Source organism: Marmota monax, unplaced genomic scaffold (assembly GCF_021218885.2).
Source record: "Marmota monax isolate L192 unplaced genomic scaffold, Marmota_monax_Labrador192_F-V1.1 WCK01_AAM20220418_F8-fsc00014, whole genome shotgun sequence".
In the NCBI taxonomy this organism is placed as follows: domain Eukaryota; kingdom Metazoa; phylum Chordata; class Mammalia; order Rodentia; family Sciuridae; genus Marmota; species Marmota monax.
The window spans coordinates 4063563-4089003 of record NW_026695222.1 but is presented as its reverse complement, the minus strand read 5'-3'; the positions used below and the strand labels follow the sequence as shown (position 1 = coordinate 4089003).

General features: G+C 35.9%; 1 protein-coding gene across 1 annotated transcript in view; it reads right to left on the bottom strand.

Annotated features, from left to right (window-relative positions):
* Positions 1 to 25441, bottom strand: part of Pak5 (p21 (RAC1) activated kinase 5) — a 319415-nt gene that overhangs the window by 203028 nt on the left and 90946 nt on the right. The window contains exon 2 of the mRNA XM_058575397.1: positions 3092 to 3239. The gene's annotated coding sequence lies outside the window, so the exon portion shown is untranslated. The remainder of the gene's footprint in view (positions 1 to 3091; positions 3240 to 25441) is intronic.

Below are 25441 nucleotides of genomic sequence, written 5' to 3'. Positions count from 1 at the left end.
ATAGCTCTATCAATATTATCATAATCATCCTGATTGTTGTCTCAGAAGCTGCAGGTCCTCCACCCAAATCCCCTTGGCATTCATCTCTTTGTGTATGATGACCTAATGGTGGTTTTCAATAGAAAATATCCTGGGACTTTTCACCTGAGGGCTTTCTCTGGCTGGTGGAGTTCTCTTGGTCCACATGGATGGTAGGCCATACACTTCCCCCAGTGCAGCATCCCTCAGCCAAGGCAGATGGGAAAGGTTCACTAACTACTCTAATTCCCTTCCCCTTGGTTAGCTAACTGTTCTGTATTGTATCCTATAATTACCTAATGAGATTGTGCTCCTCTTGGTCATAGTAGTGAGAAGACACATTTTTTCTTTCCCCTATCTCACATGTACTTTTCTACAAAGTTATGTTGACATCACCTTTCCAATAAACACTAGTATCCAATTTTTTTCTTTTGTCTCACCAGAAGCTTCTGGGGTAACCAAACCAAGTTATCTTTACTCTTCCTGGCTTATTTTATCCTTATTGCTTCAGAATTTAATCATTTTTCCTAGGGATTTTGATATCCTTTTAATGATCTATAATTAAAGAGTTGTATCCAGTCTAGTAGATAATAAGACTTATTTAAGAATGCATATATCACCTTTAAGTCATCTCTGAGTTTCTCATTATGGCCCAATTCTTTGTGTGTATTATGATAACTTGCAGTTGATCTTGATCTTGATCTTGGGTAGCTCTGTGCTTATTTTGATGGACGCTCTGTATTGGCACAGGTGAAATGTACTAGCTAGTGATTTATAACATGTTGTTAAAAAATCCAAAGTCCCCCTGAGCTTGTTTATTCTGCTTATTGAAACTGTACTGATTGATTTTTTTTTTTTTTTGGTAACTGTGTATTACTCCATTTAGCCTGCTTTTAGTTACTTGAACAGTAGGGTACATAACACTTCTCAGTAAGCTTGAGTCTTGGCTTCCCAAAGACCAAAGTATCACTGATATATCTTGATGGTTCAGGATCAGAAGAAGAAGTGCATCTTTTGTGATGGAGAAAGGACCCTGAGCCTAGCCTTGAAATCTCAAATTTCTCTGATATTGGCCTGTGTTTGATATCTCCTATTGTATCCCATCTAATACAGCTTTACATATGTATACCTTGTGGAATTGCATGAGTCTTCAATTATCCAACACTATTTAATTGCTTCACTGAGGTTATTTCCTATTAATTAAGGTCTTCTGAGAGGGATCTGGGGTGGAGAAAGGAAGGATTCCTATAACATCTAATTTGAGAACCATTTCAAATAGTTATGAGAGTTGGAAAGCAGTACTCTGTACTTTGTTCAGATCTTAAAATATGATTCAGTTAGGTTATCATGAATAACTCTTCTGAACACAGACCTCCATGCTCCAACAATGGCTGATGGCTTCTTGCACACCTGGACCCCTATATTTCTTATCCTCCCACCTCCCTTGTGAGCTTTGCATAGGGGTACATACTCTAGGACATGAAACATTAATTGTTGACTATGTTAGTTTCTCTGGAAAATTTTGCTTAAATTTGTTTGTTCTTCTCCTTCTAAGATACCAATTTTAAGTTGTATTTAGCTTTTATTTCAATGTACCATCAAGAAATATAAAAAAATAGGTATAAAAGTTTTAGTCTTGAAGTCATGCTTGACTGATCTAAGCATCTAGTCCTTAAAAATTCATATGCTTCTTATCTAGAAGGGCACCTTTCATACAGGATATCTCTCAGTGGTTTGAGAAACAATATTCTCCCAAATTCAGGAGCCATGTAAGAAGCAGGAGAGGAGCCTCAAATATATCTGGAGGGCTCAAGCATCTGAATGTTACAAGATAACCCACCTGGAGTGTGAAATTTCAGGGCAGAATTTTATTTGTTTTCACAATTTAATGTCAACACATTCTAAGTTTCAGAAACAGGTCACAGACATATACACCATAAAGAGTTTGTTCAATAAATAACTGTTTATTGTATATTAAAAAGGGCCAGTATAGTCTACACAAGGAAATAAGAATTATATGTGGAGATTCATAAAGAGCACTGGTAGTCATCTATGCTCTGGAATATATCCGAAATATATTTTAAATTCATCCATCTTCAAAGACATTTTCCTAAGCCAACACACCAGAATCTCTTACCTGGGTGAATGTACCCTGTTTCCCACTACTGAAAACCCAATGCCTATTAGTTAGCTATAGTGAAGCAGAATGCCCTTTTAAAAATATACAGCTTGAATGGCCCTTATCCAAAAATGATTGAGACCAGAAGTATTTCAGATTTCAGATTTGGGTGTTTTTTGTTTGTTTGTTATTGTTGTTGTTCTGTTTTTTGCAGATTTTGGACTTTGCAAAGACTTCACTGGTTGAGAAAACCAAATCTGAAAATCCCAAACTCAAAATGCTTCAAGTTGGTGTTGAAAAACTTCAGACTTTTAGTTTTTGGATTAAGATAATTGCCCCATGTAAATTCTTCTACTTCTCTGCTAATATGTCTCTTCTGTGACTTCTGTCTTCATTGAAATAAAATGAAGACAATTTTCCACATCTAAAAGACTCTCCACATTCATCTCCTACACCATGCTTCTCCAAATCCCTTCTCTTCAAGCCATAGAAGCTGACTTTCTAAGCCTTGACGGTATCCACCTGGATCCCACTTGGTGGTATATGAATAATGCTATCTTCAAACACTTACTCAGGTGGCTCTTTTCCATCATTCAGTCCTTATCTTAAATTCTCTGGGGAGGTTCTCTGACACCCAAACTAAAGTAGCCCCTTATCACCCTTTATCTCATTAGCCTGTTTATCATGTTCATAAACATAATCAATGCCTGCCAGTTTCCTTTCCATATGTTTACATAAATACCTCTTCCCCTAAAAGGCAATTCATTCAAAGCTACATCTTTGCATTTTTTAGCTCACTATCATATTCTAAGTCAATACAACAGTCTGCAGCATGCAGAAGTGGACCATGGAGTATTTGTTGAATAAATAACTGCACTAGTTTGCCTTTTTTAGTATTGTATAATTTAAAATAAAATTTAAAAGGCCAAAACCACAATGCAACTTATTCCCCACCTTTTGTACGATGGCTGTAGATGGATTAGAGACTACAGAGGTGTGCAGCTATTTCTGTTCTGTGACTTTTCGTTGGAATTCTTCAGTCTTCATTTTTCTTCTGTGTTCATTTTGGCAAGAGGCAGAAGCATTTCACCACAGTGTATTTCTGTGAAAACAAGGTACCAACATGACTCAGAAACCCACCAACATTATGTTCTATTTAAAAATAAATAAATACCTTAAAATATTTCTTAAACATAAATATATCCTTTACTATCTCCTACATGTGAATATCCTTTTTTTTACTGTTTATATATATTTTTAGGCATGCAATTATAAATCTACATATTATTACCTGGATACCCCCAGGTAGTGTTAGACTCCTCTTAGCACCTTGCCTACATCTGTACTACTGCACTTTCTCTACTCTATGCAATAATTACATTATGAATCCATCTCTACAATAGATGGGGACAGGAATTGTAGTTTTGGTCCCTTAATCTCTGGGTTTATATTGGCAATATAACTAATTTTCATTATGTGAAGTACTTATGTTCTACAAAGTCATCACAAACACTGCATTAGCAGATACTGAACAACTTCCCCCCAAGGAAACATAGGGTACATAGTTTTCTGTAAATCTCTTGCCTCAAACTTTTGTCAATCAATTAATGCATAACCTTGTTTTATTTGAATTTCTGCTGAAAATGCTTTATTTACTATGTATTGTTGATTCTTCACCACCGAATTAACATCCAACAGCCTTGTTAACTCATGCCTGGATACAGTTTATCTAATGTGCATTTCTCCATAGGGCACATGATAGCCTTCTAAGCCTAAAATCACCAAATTAGGATTTCAGTAATGGCTTGACACAAAATACAAAATCTTGAAAAATATTAAAAGGTGAATTTGTAAATACTAATAATGAGGATCAACTATATACACACTGGCTCAAAGCTTAATGTAGATCTTACAAGTTCTTAACCTTGCTTATGGTTCATCACAATACTGACAAATGAGCAAACCATAAATATTATATACATAGGGCAGGGAAGTATTAAATACAGACTTTGTATTTTTCATGAAAATTTTAGAAAGTAAAAGCAGTTATTCTTTCCTATCTTGTTGATAGGATAGTCCCAGAGCCCAGGAGCTAAAATAAATAAAAAGAAAACTAATTAGATGCATCTTAACTTGTACTTTATTAGTACCATTATATACCAATTGTATTTTCTATACAACTGATCATTTTTAAATTCCATTTTCTAAAATTAGTGTTACTTAAAATTTTCTATTTGCACTGAAAGTAACTAGATCCATCAAAAAAAAAAAAAAAATCAGACACCATAACTTTATTTCAATATGTGCCAGATCACCACTAAAACTCTCCTCTCAAATTTCTCCTTAAACCTGTAACTAAGAAAACTTTATCTGATAAAGCCATATCTGCATTTCTGAGTTAAAAAGAACAATCTGAGTGTTCGGTAGGCTGTGTTCTGAAAACTCTAAACTTGTGATTAATGTACATTTTAATAGGATGCGCTGATGCCAATTAAAATTAATATTTGCATTTACAACCTTCAAAAGGCAGGGGTTGGGCCCGGGATTGTGGCTCAGTGGTAGAGTGCTTGCCTCACATGTGTGAGGCACTGGGTTCGATTTTCAGCACTGCATATAAATAAATTAATAAGATAAAGGTCCATCAACAATTAAAAAAGATACTGAACAACTGCCCAAAGGGTTTGGCTTTGGTATCAACAGACTGGCTCCACCTTGTATTAACTATGCTATCAGAGATGATGCATTAGTTCCTGGGATTATTGATTCATCTGAAAAAATAGAGACAAGTGCCATTTTGTAGAACATAGAGTGATCTTTAGGGTAATATGAAAATGGCCTATGTAGAGTTACTAACTGGCCAATAGTGAATACTAAAGTAGGTTAGCTCATGCTGTATGGCAAATCAACCCAGACATTTTTTAAATTCTTTTTAAAAAATTTTTAATCTGTTTTAATTAATTATACATAACAGTAGAATGCATTTATGCACTTTGATATATCATACACAGATGGGATATAATTTCTCACTTTTCTGAGTGTACATGTTGCAAAATCATATTGGTCATGTAGTCACATATATACCTACAGTAATAATGTCTGTTTCATTCTACTATCTTTCCTATCCCTAATACCCCTCCTTTTCCCTCCCATCACACTTCCTTCTACTTAATCTAAGGAAATGCTATTCTTCCTAGTACCCCCTGCCTTATCGTGAATTAGCATTCACATATTAGAGAAAACATGTTTTAGTCATTGAATTTAGCATTTGTTGCCAAAGAGCAGTAACCTGCCACTTGAGAATAATATTTTTTGGGGGGAATGTCCTAGATCATTCATAATTTGACTTATGTGTAGAAGCCTCTCTATTATTTTGATATGTGTGTATTATTTAGATAGAGATGCACCCACCACTAAGACATAACTGAGTTTCACATAAGTTCCATTCTGTGCATTTTATTTTCATAGATTCTCTTCAATATTTGGTGTGTAGACCATCATTTATGGTATTAAAAAATATAATACTGCATTAAAAATGGAACCTGACTCTGAAATATGAATACATTGTTGAGCTCACTGGTGAATTACTACAAACTTTAGAATTCTACTTTGTGTACAGCAGAACAAAGATTTGTCATCAACAATACTAGTCCAAACAGTCATAGTCCCTGCATGTTTTTTTGCTCAGATATGATAATTACTATATTTTTAAGTCATTATTCAGCCCTTATGAGGACACATTTTAAGGTGGTTCAGAGGCACCATGACACAGATGGGTCCTATCAGTCCTGCCATATGATAAGGTTGGTGGAATTATTCCCCCTTTCATCCACTTCCTGCGGTGCTCAGATATGCAAATATGTGAACTGTAGGTTTGAGATGTAGTCTGTGCCATTATATGAGAAAAACAGGGCTTTAGTCTTCCTTTTCTCAGAAAGGGGACTTGATCTTGGCCTCATTAATATTGAGTTCTGGTCAAGTGAACTCCAATGTGTTATGAAGTCATGAAAGATGCTAAATTCCATCAGGTCAAAGTTTTCTAATAACTCAGAGGCATTGGGTGGTACAAAAAGAAAAAGAACTGATTGTACAGAGAAAGCTAACACCTTTGTAAACTTATTTTTTATAAGGATAAAACATTTCCAAAAAAAATTAATATGGATGATCATACTTGAAAAGATGTCTTCACCAACTGTGCCATTTTCCAAGAGATTTTTCTCTGTGTCTACCCTAGAGCATGGATCCTTTTTGACTTTCTGCTAGCTGCTACACTCATCTAGTAAGTGAGCTCCAAATACACAAAAGGGTTCCATTCCCAGGTTTGACAGTGTAAAAACCAAACAGAAAACAAGCTGGCAGAGACAGTTTAATATAAACCTTCTTAGAAGATTTGAAAACAACATCACATTTGTTTCCTGCTACTCATGTGCCCCCCTGTGATCTTTGTCTCTATATACAATAAAATATTTATAACCAGAGCTTCCCATCCTTTCCCCTTTCCTTGCTGTTAGAATAAGGCACATTTTTTCCATGGAAGAAAGCAACATAAACACAACACTAAAATGTTGAATAAATAACTTTGGGGGAATTGAAACCCTAATCCACTCAAAAATGGATTTTCTTTCATTCAAAGCAAGATAACTGTGACATATGGGACTGGATTTTTGCAGTAATTATTCAGGCACTTGTCAAATACGGTGAATCCTCTCCAGGGAACTTCTCAGCTCCCTCAGAACTATATGCTGTTTTTGGATTTCCTCAAATACAGATTGAGCACTATTTTGTTTTTCTATTCAGGTAATAGAATTCGGTTTCCAAAAACATTTTGTACCTTTTCCTAGAGGAAAAGTCTGGCCTCCGTTTATGAGAATTTCCCCTGAGACAATGGAGTGATGGTACTTTTCGGGCTGTGGATTATAATATTCTCATGTAAACGATCTTTTCATCTGACAGAGCAGTTTGTAATGTGTTAGCTTTTATTTTCAGAGTAACTACTCTTTATACTGAAAAACAAAGTGAGCAATTAAGTCTGGATATGCTGGTTTTCTGGTCCAATAGAAAAAGCATTTAAGGTTGTGATTTGCTAAATGCGCCAGGTATCTATAAATAGTTGATGTATACATTTAATTGATTAAGTTATTCTGAATCTGGACTTCCTCAACTTAATCTCAAGGCAAAGACAGAATATGCCCATGCAATTTTCAGAGGATTAAATGATTTTAGGTATGTGTACAATGATCAAAAATTTTATACACCATGAGGTCTACAGAAATTATTTTTAATTGTGAAGTGTTTGAGTTATTCAGAAATTAACTTGAATTTAATCTGATACGGAAAACACAGAAAGACAACTGCTAAAAATCCCATGACAAGGTCAAACCTGAAGGCAGTGTCTCTGGATTCTATAACCTCCATTTTTACAGACATGCACTTGTCCCAGCTGATCCTGCTGGGCTTATATATTTCCTGTGACACAGGACAAAATAGAATCACAGTGGTAAAAGAGGTGAAAAAAGAGAGAATATGCATGGAGAAAAAGGGGCTGGCCTGGAGTCCATTTTCACAATCACTTCCTCTCTCTAAAATAGGGTTTCTTAACTGAGGGTTTTAACTGCCAATCCTGGGGCTTATTTAGATGCAACTCAAATCTTCTTTGAATTTGGAGGGAAGAGAAAATTACATCTTTATGTTCATTAGGGTTTAACAGGCAACAAACCCCAGTAATATTAGAAGGACCTGTCACCAAAAAAACATGACTTTTCATACTACATTAATAGTTGCTGCAGACATGTTGAAATGCCATTCAAGCTCTGAATGTACACCAGTCACTAGATCTGCTATCAGATCTTGCACTAGGAAACCAAGAAATATTTATGTTACCATGTCATAAAATTATTTCATTTGATATTTTTATAACTGTTTTCAATTTAATTGGTTTCCTTCATAACTAGAGGCATTTTATCTTATACATTTTAAAACATCACATTGTAGCTGTGGTCAGACAGTAATTCCACTTCTAAGTATTTACCTGAAAGAACTGAAAATAGGTACACAAATAAATACTTAAACATGAGTGTTCACGGAGGCACTATTGCTAACAGCCAAACCGTGGAAATAAGACAAATATCCATTAATGGATGAATGGATAAATAAAATGTGGCATATTAATATAATAAAACATTTTTAGCCAAGAAAAGGAATGGAGTACTTATACATGCTACAATGTGAATAAACCTCAAAAACATTATGTTAAGTGTAGTCAGGTACAAGAAGTCACAAATTGTGTGATTCCACTTAAATGTAATATCCAGAGTGGGTAAAAATATAGCAACAGAAAGCAGATTGTTGGTTAACAAGGACCTGGGGCACAGCAGAATGAGGAATAACCACTCCACAGGTATAAGTTTTCATTTTGGAGGGAAGGATGTGTTTTGGAATTAGCTATAGTTAGTGGTTGCACAACCTTATAAATGCATTAAATGTTACTGAATTATTTACTTTAAAATAGTTTATTGCATGTCACGTGAAGTTCATTTCAATTAACTAACCAAGAAACCTTATGTTAAAATCTGTTTCCTATCTTCCTGAGACTGCAAAGAAGTCCATGTTTTGGCAAAGATAATCCCCCACCCATCATGACAGGGTTTCCTCTTACCTTGATTCAGTCACCTGGGTTAGACGTTATTCAACAGCTATCCAGATTTGTCTAGAACACCATAGTACCCATGAGGCTGAAGTTAATAGGGAGAAAATATTTAGCCCATGAGCACAAAGCTTGCTGTCAGAACATGCATACTTTTCTATATTTCTAGTGTACCTATAGAGATGGTCTAGAAAGTATAGCATTGATGAGACACTGCTAAAGATGGTATTTAGCTAACAAAGCACACTAAGTATTGTAAATTAACAGAAGCAAAGTTTTAGTAATCTCTGCTATCGATTCTTCTACCTACCATGGAGTCTTCTTGGGAATATCATCATTTTAGGTATAATTTTTATAGGACTTTATTCTACTTTTTTAGGTTATTGTTTTCTTGTTCAAATATATGTTATAGTATTTAGTAGTAGCATGCAATGAAGAAAAAATGATCAGGAATGAAAGTGACAGGTAATTATTAAAGAAAGAGGTCAAGAATACAAGTAAGGATGGAGTGTGGCTCAGTGGCAGAGGGCTTGCCTAAAAGCCTTACACAAAGCCCTGGGTTTGATCCACAGCATAAAAAAAAAAGAAAAAGAAAAAAAGTGAGAGAGAGAGGAGAGATGAGAAGAGAGAAGGGGGTAGAGAGAAAGAGATAAAAGACAGAAAGGAAAAGAAAAGAAAGGTCAAGAGAGAGAAGATACCCAAGAGGTTTGGGGAGAAACCTAACCTAAAGAAAGTAAGTACATGGGCATGTTAACCAGCATGGTTGACAATAATCCAGGCTGCAGAGGTAAATGTACAAATGTCCTGAAGCCTGTGTACCTTTAGTAGAATCAGTGAGAAAAGAGGAATATTAAAAAATGAGGTAGAGTAAGTTGCTAGTGACCAGATTCTGGAAGGACTGATAGGCAAATTCTAAAGATTCAGGATTTTATTTTAAGTCTGATGAGGATGCATTTGGAGAGCTTTGAACATAAGGCAGATGATCTAATTTGTATATTGAAAGTATTCCTTGGGGTGCTGGCAACTCTCAGGAGGGCTATGTAGAAAGCAGGGATATTGGTTACAAGGCTGGTTAGGTTGTATAGGTGAAGCCAGATGGCAGCTTACATATGGTAGAAGTGGGAACAATGAGAAGTGGTCCAATTGTAGGTACCCTCTGAAAATACAGATGACTCATTGAAGGGTGGGTTGTGAGGTGGGAGAGAAGGCATTTGGATCTATATAGTGGGTGGATATTAGTGCTAAGTACTGAGCTGGGAGGCAGCTGGAGTAGAGAGTTCAATATACTGATTGGGAAAACCCAGGTTTCCAATTGGACACTGTGAGATTACAAAAACAAACAAACAAACAAAATCCCAATTCTCCATCTGCCAATGCATGCATGCTTTTTACCCTGTAACTGTAGGTTGCTTCCTCTGATTAGAGGGTCAGCCATCTGGCTTGATTTGGCCAATGGGACATTACCAATTGCCCTGTGTTTTCAAGCGCATAAACATTTTGTATGGTTCCTGTACATCTCATGTCATCATGAAAACATGGCCAGGCTAGCAGATACAGAATGTGAGTCATAAGAACAGAAACTGTGTGGCTCTGGTTACCCCAACCAAAGCCATCATGGGTCAGGGAAGAGTAATTTGATGTGAAGGTGCAAACCCAGTGAAATCAGCAGAGGCACATTGATAACCCACCACATTTAACCTAAGATACAAGAGCAAGCCCAGCCTCGGTCAGCTAAACCTGGAAGAGTTGTAAGCTAAATAAACGTGTGGCTGCTTGTTGTGCATTTTGACAGCAATAGATACCTAGTACACAATGTTCCCTCTTTACCCAAATAAAAAAAAATGCAGTGACATTTCACGTGGGCCAATCCTAAAGGCTGTTGGTGACAGAACACAGCTTTCAACCTCTGGTTGCTTACATGTTACAAATAAAATGAAGTAGTAGACTAGTAACAGAAACTGAATCATAAATCAATGAATGAATCACAAAATCCAGGTTTCCCTAATTGCATAGGCTCATTCCATGAAAGGCCGACATTAAAAAAATATTATCATTTTAGGAGGTTTATTCAAGTTTGTGGTATTGAAGTATGATATTTTCAAGGATTATTATCAAATTTGTACAACTTTTCTTAAGCGTAAGACTTTAGGGCATTGCAGGTTTTCTTTGAATTTCCATCACTCAGCTACTCATTTGCAATCCATGAACTTGTTGACCCATTTATACACAACTGGCTTTATTGTGAGGAGGTGTACTGGGGATTTGAACTTGGGGCACTTGACCATTGAGCCACAGTCCCAGCCCTATTTGGTATTTTATTTAGAGACAGGGTCTCACTGAGTTGCTTAGCACCTCACTAAGTTGCTGAAGCTGGCTTTGAACTTGCGATCCTTCTGCCTCAGCTTCCTGAGCTGCTGGGATTACAAGTGTGAGCCACCGCGCCCAGCCTGGCATCTTAATTTCAAACTGTGAGACATAAATTTCTGTTTATAAATTGCGGTCTCAGATATTTTTATTATAGGATAACACACAGATTTAAGAACTAGGTATGCCTTTACTACTGGAGTGCCATTGATTTTAGGCTTTCTCAGTGGACAGGGTCAGGAAATATTCATATACATTATTTGTTCTTTGTAGATATTCATGGCAGTAGAGTGTATTTTGACATACTATGCATACATGGAGTATAACTTACTATTGTGATTTTACATGATGTGGAGTTACACTAGTGGTGTATTCAGGTATGAACATAGGAAAGTTATATACGATTCATTTTGCTGTCTTTCCTACTCTCATCCCCCCTCCATTCCCTTCATTCCCCTTTGTCTAATCCAAAGTAATTCTCTCCACCACCACCACCACCCCCTGTTTATTCTGTGTTAGAGAGAACATTTGGCCTTTGGGTTTTGAGAATTGGCTTATTTTACTTGGCATGATAGTATCCAGTTACATCCATTTACTGGCAAATATCATAATTTCATTGTTCTTTATGGCTGAGTAATATTCCATTGTGTGTGTATATATATATATATATATATATATATATATATATATCATATATATTACTCTTATATACACAAAGATTTATATTTGTATATGACCTAAATCTAATAACAAGCCACCAGACTAGTCTAAATTGGGGGACACTTTACACAAAATGATGTTGAAAGTACAAAGTTCATGAAGAAGAATAACGAACAATTATCTTGGATTGTAGGAGACATGCCAATAAGTGCAATTTATGATCTTAGATCCTAAACAGAAAAAGAATAATTATGGGGAAACTGATTAACTCAGAGTCGAGCACTGAGATATGTATATGCTATATATCTCAATATAATTAGAAATTTATAGCAGGAGATAGCAAACTATATCGCATGGTCATATCTTTGTGTTTTTCATTAATAACCAGTTTTTGTTCAGCTTTATTGGGACACAAACATCCTTATTTGTTTACATACTGGCCATAACTGCCTTTGCATTACAAAATGAGCAGAGTTAATTATCAGTGACAGAAACCTAAATTTCTAGTTCCTTTCTGGATATTTATAGAAAAAGCTTGCTAACTTTTATAGTATTATGCCATTTTTAAATTCCCATTTTGATAATTGTAATATGGTTACATAAAATGTGAACATTAAGGATGAAGAGTATATGAAAATTCATACTATTATTATAATTTCTCTGTAGGTCTAAAACAATGTCAAAATAAAAATTAAAAATATTTCAATTATTCTTGATAACTACCATTCTGACTTGAGTGAGATGAAGTCTTAGAGTAGTTTTGATTTGCATTTCTCTAATTACTAGAGATGTTGAACATTTTTTTCATATATTGATTGATTGATTGGATATCTTCTTCTAAGAAGTGTCTGTTACACTCCTTAACCCATTTAATGATTGGGTTGTTTGTTTTTTTTGGTTTTAAGTTTTTGAGTTCTTTATGGTGCTCTATCTGATGTGCATGTGGCTAAATGCTAACATCTAAAGTATAGGCAATTTCACATGAAATTTCTGTATTTGTGGTTTCTTTTCAAAAGTCAGGATGTCTAGTAATAGTAGCCAATAATTGGAACAAAATGAAAGTTGGCACCTTTGAGCAATACATCTGATGATACTAGTTCTTGACTCAACATCAAATTCCACAGCATTAGAACTCATATTTTGTTTGGGCACAGAATATCCCAGATAAAAGCTCATATTTCCCAGTCTATCTTATAGGCAGGAATGGCCAATGGGATGTAAATACAAGGGGTGTTGTAAGATTTTACGAAAAGCTTACTAGAATGAGAGGGGAAGTTATCACGTCATGAGGTCTATTTGTTCTTCCTCCCTTCTATTACTTCTTGTCCAAAAAATAAATGTGTTGGCTAGAGTTTCCACAGTCATTTTGGACAATGAGTTGAGAAAGGAACCCATGCATCTATCCCCATTTCAGGTAGAGCTCTAAGTTAGAAGTAGCCTGTGGTAGACATTTTTGTGTCATCATTTTCCCTGTGTTCTTGTATTCATGCCTTGCACAACATCCTAATCAAGAGGTAAACCCTGTTTCTCAACCCCTTTAATCTAGACTAACATTGTGATTTGATTTGGCCAAGAGAATTCAGCAGAGGAGATGGAGAATAAATTCTGAGCCTAGACTTCAGTAGATCAATGTTTCTATTCCGTCTCTTGGAAACTTCACTGTCATGTGAAATAGTCTATGCCAGAGAATAATGAGAGACTATGTGGGGTGGTACCCATATGTCCTAACTGAGGACATCTGAAAACACCCATAGTTCCAGTAGTCAGGACCCCAAATATATGAGAGAATGCAGTCAATATCAAAAGAGCTATTTACTCAACAAAACACAAGACCAGAAAATTCTCCCAGTTGACCTATAGACTCATGAGCAATAGTAAACTCCTTTTGTCTTATGATGCTGCATTGGGTAGTGGACTTCTATGGTAGTAGTCTGCTATGCAGTGATAGTGGACTGGTAAAGAACCTGTATCTCTCATAACCTGAAATTTCTTGCCAAAGTCATTTTTTATGAGATTTATTGATAATCTGTCTTCTTTGTCAGCAAAAAGATATCTCAAGAGATACATGATACGTATGTATTGTCTACTTTTCCACAAATTCTCCTCATCCACATTTTGTATTTATGTCACCTGCTTTGCTCCTACAGCACTGGACTGTGTGACTTTTGCTCTACAGTCACATTTTGTGGAAAAGGGGAAGTTTCAATTTGTATTTTAAGGCTTGTTTAAACTTGATTTTTTTTAAGAGACCACATTAGAGGAAAAATCATACGTTTTGCAAACTCAGATACCCTACCTAAACATCTGAGCTGGAGGCCAGTAGCTCAGGACAGCAGTGGAAATACATGTGGGGAGCCACAGAAATAACTGAAATGGTTTTCTTAGAGCATTTTCTGCTTATTAAGTTCATGCCTGCCTCTCTATATTGCCAAGTGCTTCTGGAAGTTCAGTGAAATCTCTTTGGAGATGAATCATTTCTCTTAGTAAAGAACAGTGTAAATCTAGTTTCAAACAAAGAGAAATCAAAATCCAGACTACCATTTCAAAATCCAGACTACCATTTCCTTTAACATACATATAAAGGCGGTATTTCAAGAAAATTAGAAGTTTCCAAAAAATGCTAAATTGCATTCTTCTAAAAATAACTCTGAAATGCATATGTAAAATAGTTGCAGTTCTGTATGTAACATATATAACTATATATAATTGTATATACTATATACAATACATATAACATGTATAACTACTATATATAGTTGTATGTATAAAACCATATGTAATATGTAACAATATACAGTAGTGCTAATTTAAAATAATAAATCTAATGAGTTTTAAAATATATATGTGACAGACTATAAATTAAAATATACAAGAGCAATTAAAGGTTTAGATCTTTAATAAAAAGTGGTATGGCTTGATTTAATCCTTCCATATTCACTATTTTTTAAACAAAATGGCAGCTTTTATCAATAAAACTACCGTGACAAAAGAATATTTCCACTTATTAGTGGTATTGTACTGGTGTATTTTCAGAAAACAAAACTTTAATAGGGACGCTTCTCTTATGGAGACATCTTTTATTACAATGCTTTTATTAGTGTGTTATAGTTATACGTGATAGGCAGGTTCACTTTGGCATAATCATACATGCATGGAATTTATTTGCTCCATTTCAGTCCCTAGTGCCTACTCTTTCCTACCTTCCTCCCACCCCATTCCCCTTCATCTATTGGTCTTCCTTCTATTTATTTCTCTCATATGTGGAAGTGAGAGTAAAGTAAGGGGGAAAGGTAGGGTCTGTCAGATCTCATAAGAATAGAGGGAAGATCAGTGGAATAGAAGAAGATTGAGGAGGAAAGGGATGGGAAATGGGGGGGGGGACAGAAATGAGTTTGACAAAATTACACCATGTATAAGTATACCAAAATGAATTCCACATCTATAACCATAAAATATCAATTAAAAATGAAAATAAATAGATGGGAAATTTCCACTTTTTAACAATACTTTAGTGGCACAAGAAACTTAAGAATTTCAAGCCCATGCTTTGAATTTGGATATTTATCATTTTATTCTGCATCGCAAACCTTCAACAAAAAGAAAAAATATGTGCATGTAAGTGCTGAAGATGTTTTGTAAAAAGTAAAACTCTTGACAAGAGTCTAGAGAAGATGTGATGATGTAAGTGGGTTCTGACATGCCATGCTGAATCCCATAGGCTGATGCACAAACGCACACACTGAATTGCAGAACCAGCCACCACTGTTAGCCCAAGCAGTGATTTTATGTTTCATCAGCTCTTTGTTGCTGATCTCAAATTCTCATCAGCTGCCTTGCTGTGCTAACCTTTTGTATATTAAATTATATTATGTTATATCTATTATTACCTGTTCTTCAATGAAAAACGACTGGGATTTGTGTACATTAATGCTCAATAGGAAATGCTATTCAAAAACAAAACCGAAAGGTCAGAAGAGGGAAAATTCCTGCACTGCTATATATAACAACTTAGAGAGGTCCAGTGGACACTGACATGTGTTAGAAAGCTTGGGTAGATACTACTTTACCAAAGCTTTCTGTTTTATGTAAGCACTAGGGGCTTCATTAGCCAACAATTTTTGGCAAAACATATTTCCTAGGTGAAGAAACAAGCTCTAAAATAGCCCTGTCTAATAAACATATAACATGAATGACAAATGTGAATCACAAAGTTTTAAATTTTCAATAGCTGTGTTAAAAGGGAGAAAATTAATTTTAATAATATGCTTTAGTCAATCCAATAAAACTAAAATATAATTTCAACAATATTGATGAAATACTTTCATTCCTTTTTTTCAGAACAGGTCTTTGAAATCCAGCGTATGTTCAATGCTTACAGAATATCTCTCTTTGGAGTTGCCATATTTTAAGTTCTCAACAGCCACAGGTGGTTAGGGGCTTCAACATTGGGCACTGTAAGTCTAGAACAACTCTGTGACTTACTGTATTGACTTGAAGATCTTAGGAAAGATAGTAATAAGAGATAAAAAGAATGGATTTCAAATTGTAACAGTTGAATAAAATTTCCAAGAAAAATTTGATAGAAATTATAGAGTAATGCAAAATCTGATGCCAACCAGTTGGGTTTTTCATTTAGCTTTTAAATAAGTCTGTTTTGTAATAGATACTTTGAAGTGTAGAATATATTACTCAAAACTGGCTCATTTGTAACTCAAATATTTTACATAGAGGAATGTTTGTAGCCATAATGGAATACCAGAATAAATCCATTAAGTTGTAAATATTCCAAATAAAAAACACATTTATTTATATTATGTAAAATGGATAATAAAATATATTTTATGAAGTCTAAAGTGAATATGAAATGTTAAAAATTAGTAGCACACTTTTATAATAATCTTCCAATGCCATTATTAAGTCTTTAGAATGGAATTCATTTACATTAAAGATTGACATACAAGGATTTTCTCCAGGGTCAAATGAACTCATTAAAATGATCTATAGATGTATTACATCAAATAGAATGTATGGAGGTCATATTGCATTTTAATAAGCTATAAAACCTCTAGATAAAAATTATAGCTGTGCGGAAAATGCAAAATATACATTTCTTCTGTAAGTTTTTCTATGTAACATAAAAAATTTAAACAGGTTATGTACTCTAACATCAATAAAACATTGTAAGCATTTAGGCAGCCAAATAACTGATAACTCAGTAATGCTTGTTTGGAGTGTTTCTTAGAGTAGATTTTTATTTGCACTCCAAATACAAATTACAAAATAAATAATTTGTACCAAATGTAAATGGACAAAGTCATACATCTAAAACTGATTATAAAGTGTTGATGTGTTCACTGTAGACAAATTGGAAAAACCTGAAAGCACAAAGTAAAATAAAATAAATAAAATCACTCAGAATCCCAGTACTGAAGATACTGTGGCCATTCTAGTCTACATCCTTCTAAGATAAAATTATCATGATTACCACTGCTAGGACTTTGTGATATAATAAACTCATATGGGTTCTCTTGGAGATCTAGTCCTCTAATAGATCTAGTAATTCCACTTGGAACACATGTGCCCACACACTTCCCCTCTCCTACACAGGGTTGTAGAGAGTTCAAGGACACTCCAATCTGGTGCTGGTCTGTCATGTCTTCTCTCCAGTCCTTTATTCCCTCTTACCCTATCCCCCTCAATCACACCTCCAACACCCACTCCCATATAATATTGAAAGACATCCGTCTGCATGTGACTTCTTCCACTTAGCTTAATGGTTTGTAACTCTCTTATTTAAGGTGGAGGCTGAGGCATGAGGATCATAGGTTCAAAGCCAGGCTTATCACTTAGCAACTTAGTGAGACTTTGTCTCAAAATAAAAAGTAAAAAGGGCTGGGGATATGGCTCAGTGATTAAGCACCCTGGATTCACATCCTGGTATCAAAAAAAAAAAAAAAATGACGTGGAACTTTCATAGAGATATCAGTGGCCAACTTTGCTTATTTACAACCCCAGATCAGTAGAATAATCTGGAAGCAATGTCAGCATCTATCTCTTATTAATACTGTTGGTACTGGTTGATAAACACACTTTTTGGTTGCATTTTACTGTACTCTAATTTGTGCCTGGAAGAACCTGCTTTCTCAGAAATAGATTCAACAATGAATATTTACCAAGAGCTTAAAAAGGGCAGATACTGGGCTAGGAACTGAAGAGTGAATCGTGCATGACTCAGACATGGTCTTTAGGCCTCACACAGGTAACAGTTTAGTAGGGAAGATAAGTTGTAATTAATTAAATAAATGAGTATAAAATTACACACAGAAAAATCATCAAGAAAACATAGCAATCCTAAATGTTTATATTGTCTAAAATTAAAGCTTCAAAATACATAAAAGCAGAAGCTAACAGAACTTCAGAGATAAAATAGACACATACACAATTATTATTGGGATTCAGTGCTATCTCAATAGTTGAATAAGTAGACAGAAAATAGTACTAATTTCATTACTAATCAATAATAAATAAAAGACAACTCAAAAAATGAGCCAACATTTAAAAAAAATCATGAATGGATACCTCATGAATATAGAACTGACAAGTACACAGGTAAAAATATGTTCAATATCATTAGTCATTAGAAAATTTTAAAGTGAAAACAATGTGGCACCACTATGCTCTTACTAACATTGCTATAATTAAGAAGGTTAACCACCCTAAGTATTCATAAGGATGTGGAGGAGCTCGAACTCTTGCACCTTCTTGGTGGGAATGCAAAGGCTATAAGCCCTTTGGAAAACAGCATGGCAGCTTTTTAAAATATTACATAAATGCCCACTGTATGATCAGGCCATTCCATGACCTGGTATTTACTCAAGAGAAATGAAAGCCGATGTTCATTCTTGACAACCACGTTCAAAGCAGCTTTATTTGCAACAGCCAACATCCAGAAACAACCCAAATGTCCATTAACAGGTGCATGTATAAAGAACCTGGGTATATCCAAATATAGAATATTGTGTCACAATAAAATGGAAGGAATTAGAGACATGCTACAACATATATGAAGGTCAGAATAATTATTCTGAGTGAAAGAAGCCAGACCAAAAAAGAAGAAGGAGAGAGAGAGAGAGAGAGAGAGAGAGAGAGAGAGAGAGAGAGAGAGAACACATATTATATAATTTCATTTATTTATAACTGTAGGAAACACAACCCTAACATGGTGACAGAAATAGGATCAGTGGTTGTGTAGGGACAGAGATGCAGATGGATGGTAAGAGACATGGGAGGAAAAAATTCAAAAGACCACAAGAAAAATTTTGGGAGGGAGGGGTTTCATAGTTGTACATATTTGTAATCATGTATCAATTATACACTTTAAATATGGACTGTTATAATTTGAAAAAGCTTTGTTTTTTAAGAGTAAAGTTCAGTTCAGAGGTTGCACTAGCTGCAGCTCAAGTACTTGATAATGACATGGGGCTAATGGTTACTATATATCGTCAGAGCAAATATGAAACATTTCCATCACTGCAGAAAGTTCTTTTGGACAGCACTGTTCTAACTCCTCTGCCATATTTAATAAGTGAGTGATAAATTTAAAATGCATACAGGGATTACTCTTCCTCTTGCAAATGCCTCAGGTACTTTATCCATTATTTGTAATCCTCTGTAATGTATGCAAAGTCTCTCAAATAGCATGCTACAGCACACTGAAAAGTTTTTTTTTTCCTACAGTCAAATCACTACAAGTCCTTTCTTTTCTTTAAAAAAAATAAATAAATCACAGTTTATGACTATTTTTAAGAGCTCATTGACTTCTCCCCTTGGCTAGAACAATATAAAGACTAAATATTCCAGGTTTATGAAATCATCTCCATATTTAATCTCTTCTGTGATAAAAAGACAAAAGGAAACTTGCATGCTTCATGCTTGCAAAATACATTACTAAGCTGCAACATCATACTAAAACTTCTAATATCATCCTTTGTATTTTATATTAGTTGAGTTTTAAATTGCCAAAAACTCAGAAATAAGTAAACTCAATTATCTGCCCAAGAGGAAGTGTTTTTTTAAACTCATCCCACATGTTCTTTTGATTTTTAAAGCAGTCTTAGCCAAGAACTAAATGACATCAGTTTCTAACATGAACCTGTACCTCTTCCTCTACTCCAACTTAATTATAAGGGGTCTGATTAATGATATTTCTGATTGAGACTGAATAATCAATCCTTTATAAATAATCAAGAATCTTTCAAGCATAATCTGAGAGAACCTGACAAGTTTCCCTTTTATCTTTATATCACAGGAGAGATTAAATGTAGAGATAACTTTACAAACCTGGAATATTTAGTCTTATATGGTTCTAGACAAGGAGAGGCATCAATGACTACTTGGAAAATTATTTTAAATCGTGATTTTTTTTAAGGAAAGAAAATAAAAGACTTGAAGTGATTTTACTGCAGAAAGGGACCAACTGACAGAAGGGAAGGATTCTTTGTCCATAGAAGAATCTTAATATTATAAGAAAATGTTCAAAATAGAAGCATACCTTATCGCCATGACTCAACCTGGAATCGGTGAAGACAGAAATGAGGGTCAAAAGGCCTCGCTGACCTTGGATAGCTACCATGAAGACACAGGGCCAAGCCAACTGAAGTACGGACAGCTTTTGCTTTTGTCTACCTTTTGCTCACTTCAGTATCTCATGCCAACCAGAAGCTCAATTTGGCAGTTGTCCACATTTTTATTTGTAAAGAGAAAATAATTATTAAGAACCCTGGTACAAAACAATTTCCAAACATGGGGTCTATAGGGAAAAGAAATTAAAAGTGTACTTTGGTGGTAAAAATGTTGGAGCCACCACTGGACTTTATCAGCAAACACCTCAATTAAGCACTAATACCTTGGCAGGGATTAGGTGACTGTTGGTGGAGAACAAGGCCTCAGCACAACTGAAGGATTAGAAGAGAGCTGGCAGGAACCTGGGGGCTCTAAATACCAAGGGATTACTTGTGGAGGAGGGGGGGCAGGGCACATGGAAGACAAATTGAGATTCTTTTAAAAAATGACATGAAAGGCTTTTATTTCAGGAGTGGGAAAAGAGGCCTAGCTCTATCCTTTTTTTATTTCAAACCTGCTAGGTAACTCTGATAGATTTAGAAATACCTCCATCATTCACCTCTCCCAAAACCATGTGACTTTGTAGTCACCCCCCCAAAGGTGAAGTACATTTCCTTACCCTACGTGACTTGCTTTGGCCTAGGGACTGGATAATAGCCGCCTTCTCCAAGGCTACAACTTAAAAGACGTTTTGTACCTTTGCTCTACTTCTCTCACGGGAGAACATGATGACCTGGCTATCCTGCTGAAGGATGAGAGAGAAATGTTGCAGATTAGAATTATCCCAGTCTTCCCAGTTGAGGCCAATAGTCCAAAGTACAGATAAATGAGTGAATCAAGATAAGCCACGATCATAGGAGTTAATAATCAAGATCCACAGCTTTATGACAACAAGGTTTTGTGATTGTTATGGAGCATTGTTGTGGGAGTAGATAACTGATAACATTACTCACACTTTGAAATGCTCAAAAATAAAAGGGTTTAGATAGATGAGCTCTTAGCCTCAGCCTTCTGCAAATGCCTTTCAAAAAATACAAAGTCTTGAGATGATCAATCAAAATCTTTTCCCTGCCACTTTGGATATATCTCTCACAGTCTACTACCCAACCCTACCCACCAATTGACCTCTAGTTACCTTCATTTATGCAAGATCCTTTGATGGACAATCATCGTCTACAAATTTTGTGTAATTTATCTTTCAAATTTTCTGCAAAGTTGAAAGATGGGAATGATAAAATTAGGGCTCCATAATATCCAATAAGATGGCAAACTTGTTTTTATAAAGAAAAGAGGAAGAAAGGAAGCAAGGAAAGAAAGAAGAGACTGTGTTAAGGTTTGGATCTTAAAAAGTTCCCCAAAGGCCCATATGCTGAAGTCTTCGTTGTGATCCTGGGGTGCTACTGGGAAGTGGTGAAACCTATAGGCATGAAGCTCAGTGGTAGGAAGTTAGGTCATTATGGGTGTACCTTTAAGGGGATATTAGGGCCCAGGGCCCTCCCTTTCTTTGCTTCCTAGCTGCCATGAGCTAAACTGCTTTAATCCACCATGCACTTTGCACCACGATATTTTGCCTTACCACAAGCACACAGCAACAGGGTCAACCATCCATGGACTAAAAACCTCCAAAACTGTGAATCAAAATAAGTCTTTTCTCTTTTTAAGTTGCTTAACTCAGGTATTTTGTCACAGTGATTGAAAGTTGACTAACACAGAATAACAATACAATACCGTAAGCAACTCTACACACTCCTTTAGGTCACCTTTCAGCCTAACACTTTTTCTTACCTCAACCAACCTCATTCAACCTCATCCACACAGTCCCTGAAGGAATTTGAATATGTCTGTCATCATTAGACATAAAACTTTCCGATTAAGCTCCTTGGAGGAATGGACTCTAGCCTACATATATTCTGTTGATTAAGAATGATGTGACTTTGGGCAAGTCGCTTGACTTCTCAGCCTCAATTTTCTCAACTATACATTGAAGATTAATACCTGCCTAGACTGCTTCAGAGAGAGATTCTGAGGAGAAAAGTGAGAGTATCTATAAATTGCTTTACATTCCCTAAGGTGCTTTAAAAATTGTTAGACGTTCTCATGAGGACAGTTGCTGAGGGCAAAGGCTTTTGTTATAGGAGTGATATGGCAACTGGTTAAGACTTGGGGGTCTCTTGAGACCTTGTGTGGAATCTTTGATATACCCACTTCTATAAGCAATACTAAGTAGGTTCCCAATGTCCAGCAAGGAAGAAAATCCTCCTTATTGCCTTCCTAAAAGAATTGACTTTGAAAAAATATCAGATTGATGTTGGAAGTAGTTACTCTGGGCTTCTGCCTTTTTGAGATCACTTTAAATCCTACCCTGGAAAGATATAAAGGGAGGTTGGAAAGCAGCGGTGGTCCCAGCACCAGCATATCTTCTTAAGGGACAGGGCATGGAAAACTGAGAACCGCGCAATGCATTCTCCAACCCTCACCACCCAAGGGCATTCAGATGCCACACAGAGTTGACCTTCTTAGAAAAGAGTCTAATAAGGATTTCCCCCCAACCACCCACATGTTACTGTGAATCTGTTCACAGCAAGGAAACTAATAGACAGATGGCACTGTAAATATCAGGTGCCAAGTGCACCCTGTTTCTTTCATGCAAAAGCCAAACAAAAAGTGAAAGAGAATCATCTGACTTTTATTATTGTCTCCATAACAAACTAAAGCAGTTTTGACCACAAATAAAAACACGAGTCTCATTATCCTACCCAAGTCACTCTCTTTCTCATTCATCAGATGGAAATGGGTTTTAATTGTTTTAATCTTGTGCACTAAATTCATCTAAATATCCTATAAATAAATTACACACACTGGTGATCATTTTCTTAGCCAAAGTCCCTAAGGCATCTTCAGAATTAGCAAATATACCAAGTTTTATTCAAACAGCAGACATTCCCCAAACACTTGCTGTTATACTAGTCTCCTTTTATTTCTGCTATTTGCCTCAGACTTCTTTTGTAGAAAACACACACACACACACACACACACCTACACACATACTCGTCTCAGAATGGACCTACTATCTAATGTGGTTTTCAAGATATATTTGCATATCTGGTCTCCAAAGGGCAAGGCTTCAAAAGTTCTACCAATAACTGGGCAGAGTCACAAATGAATATTCTCCATATTGGTCTAAAACATAATTCATATGTGGGGAGAAAAAAGGAATTAACAGTGGATCTGGAACTTGGAATATCCCCAAAGAAGTGATGTTCACCTTGACAAGAACAAACCTCTTGGTAAACTATGCTGGGATTTATTAGAAGGAAGATGGCCTAGAAACTTCTAAGGTCTAAGCAGGTATTCCTGGCCTGCCTCCATTGCTTCACGCAATTAACCTGGAGTTTATGGATTTATCTGATACAACCTGCCAGTAAATAAACTTTACATAGGGCTCTCTGCCTGTGTGATTAAGAAAATATAAAAACTGAGAAGCTCTAAATCTGAATTGCTTTATTTGAACTAACTTGTATCACACTGGTAGGTAATGCTCATCAGTTACCCTAAACCAAGAAACACCCAGAGCAGAGAAACTGAGTTTTATGAAGCTGCATAAGAGTTTCAAGGACCATCCAAAGGCACATTTTGTGATGCCAAGATTGTGCTTACATTTTGCGCATATTCTTTGTTACTTAGTGGTTACTCCTGATATTGTATAAGGTGGAACAAAGATGTGCTGGACATAATACCAATTTCTCAAGACTAAGTAAAATTTTAAAGGGAAATGTCATAATTCCTTGAAGTCTGTGGCGGGCTGAAAAATGGCCCTTCAAACGATTTCTATGTCCTAATTCCAGGACTCTGTGAATGCTACCTTATATGACAAACACTCTGCAAGTGTGAATAAGTTAGGGATCTTGAGATGGATTGATGAGACCCTAAATGTCACATGTATCCTAAAGATAGACAGATAGAGAATGCCTGTGCTAGATGGGGTGAGAGAATGACACAGCAGAGAAGACATGAAGAGAGATGTTTGAAGATGCTGTTCTTGAAGACTTAATGATGTGGCCATGAGCCAAGGAATACTGACAGTCACCAGAAGCTGGAACAGAACTCCTAAAATCTCCTGGAGCCTCTCCTATTGACCTTGCTGACACCTTAATTTCAGCCCACTGATAACAGTTGCAGACTTCCAGCTTCCAAACTGTGACAACAGACTTGTACTGCTCAAAGTCACCAAGTTTGTGGTAATTGGTTGCAGTAGTCATAGTAAATTAATCCAAGGCCTAAAGATGCCCTGAAACATTAGTTCATTAAATGGAAATAAAAACCCAAGAAAGCAATATGACTTTTTCTGGAAAAAAAATAATTTATATCTAATAGTTCCTTACTCTGGCTCTTGATAGAAGAGCTAGTTCCTTTAAGCTTGTTAAAAGTAAGAACTTTTTGCATTACACTGGTATCCCCATCTCAAATGTGTAATGAGTAGGTAAATAACTAAAATATTAATAAGTGAACAGTATGGAAAAGAACATGTCAGCACTGGTTACCTAGTGGATAGACAGGTGGATTACAGATTGAATAGAATATTGGCAGAACATTATGATTACTCTCTGATGAAAGGCAACATCACATTGAAACTTTACATTTGTATGTTCAGTGGGACTACCATCTTGAAAGATGGGCCACACTGGCTCAAGGTCATCCACACTGCAACTTCAGCCTGCCTCATTTTGCCTTTGGTATACTGGTTGGCACACCCACACCGCTTAGATTGGGCTCTTATTTGGTTTCCACATCACTCTCAATTTCAAGCAGAGCTTTCCATACTACTGAGATTTGGTTCCTGTTCTGAGCAAATTCAGCTCATTTTGCTATGCTGAGAGGTCTCTTGGGGAATGAGCTATTATGGTATGAGCTGATGAAAAAGTTTTACTAGTAGGTGAACAGGAGGGTAGAAAAAAGGACAGTAGACAAGCACCTTGCCCTTTCCAAGTCTAATTTTCAGAGTATGTTCTACATGTGAT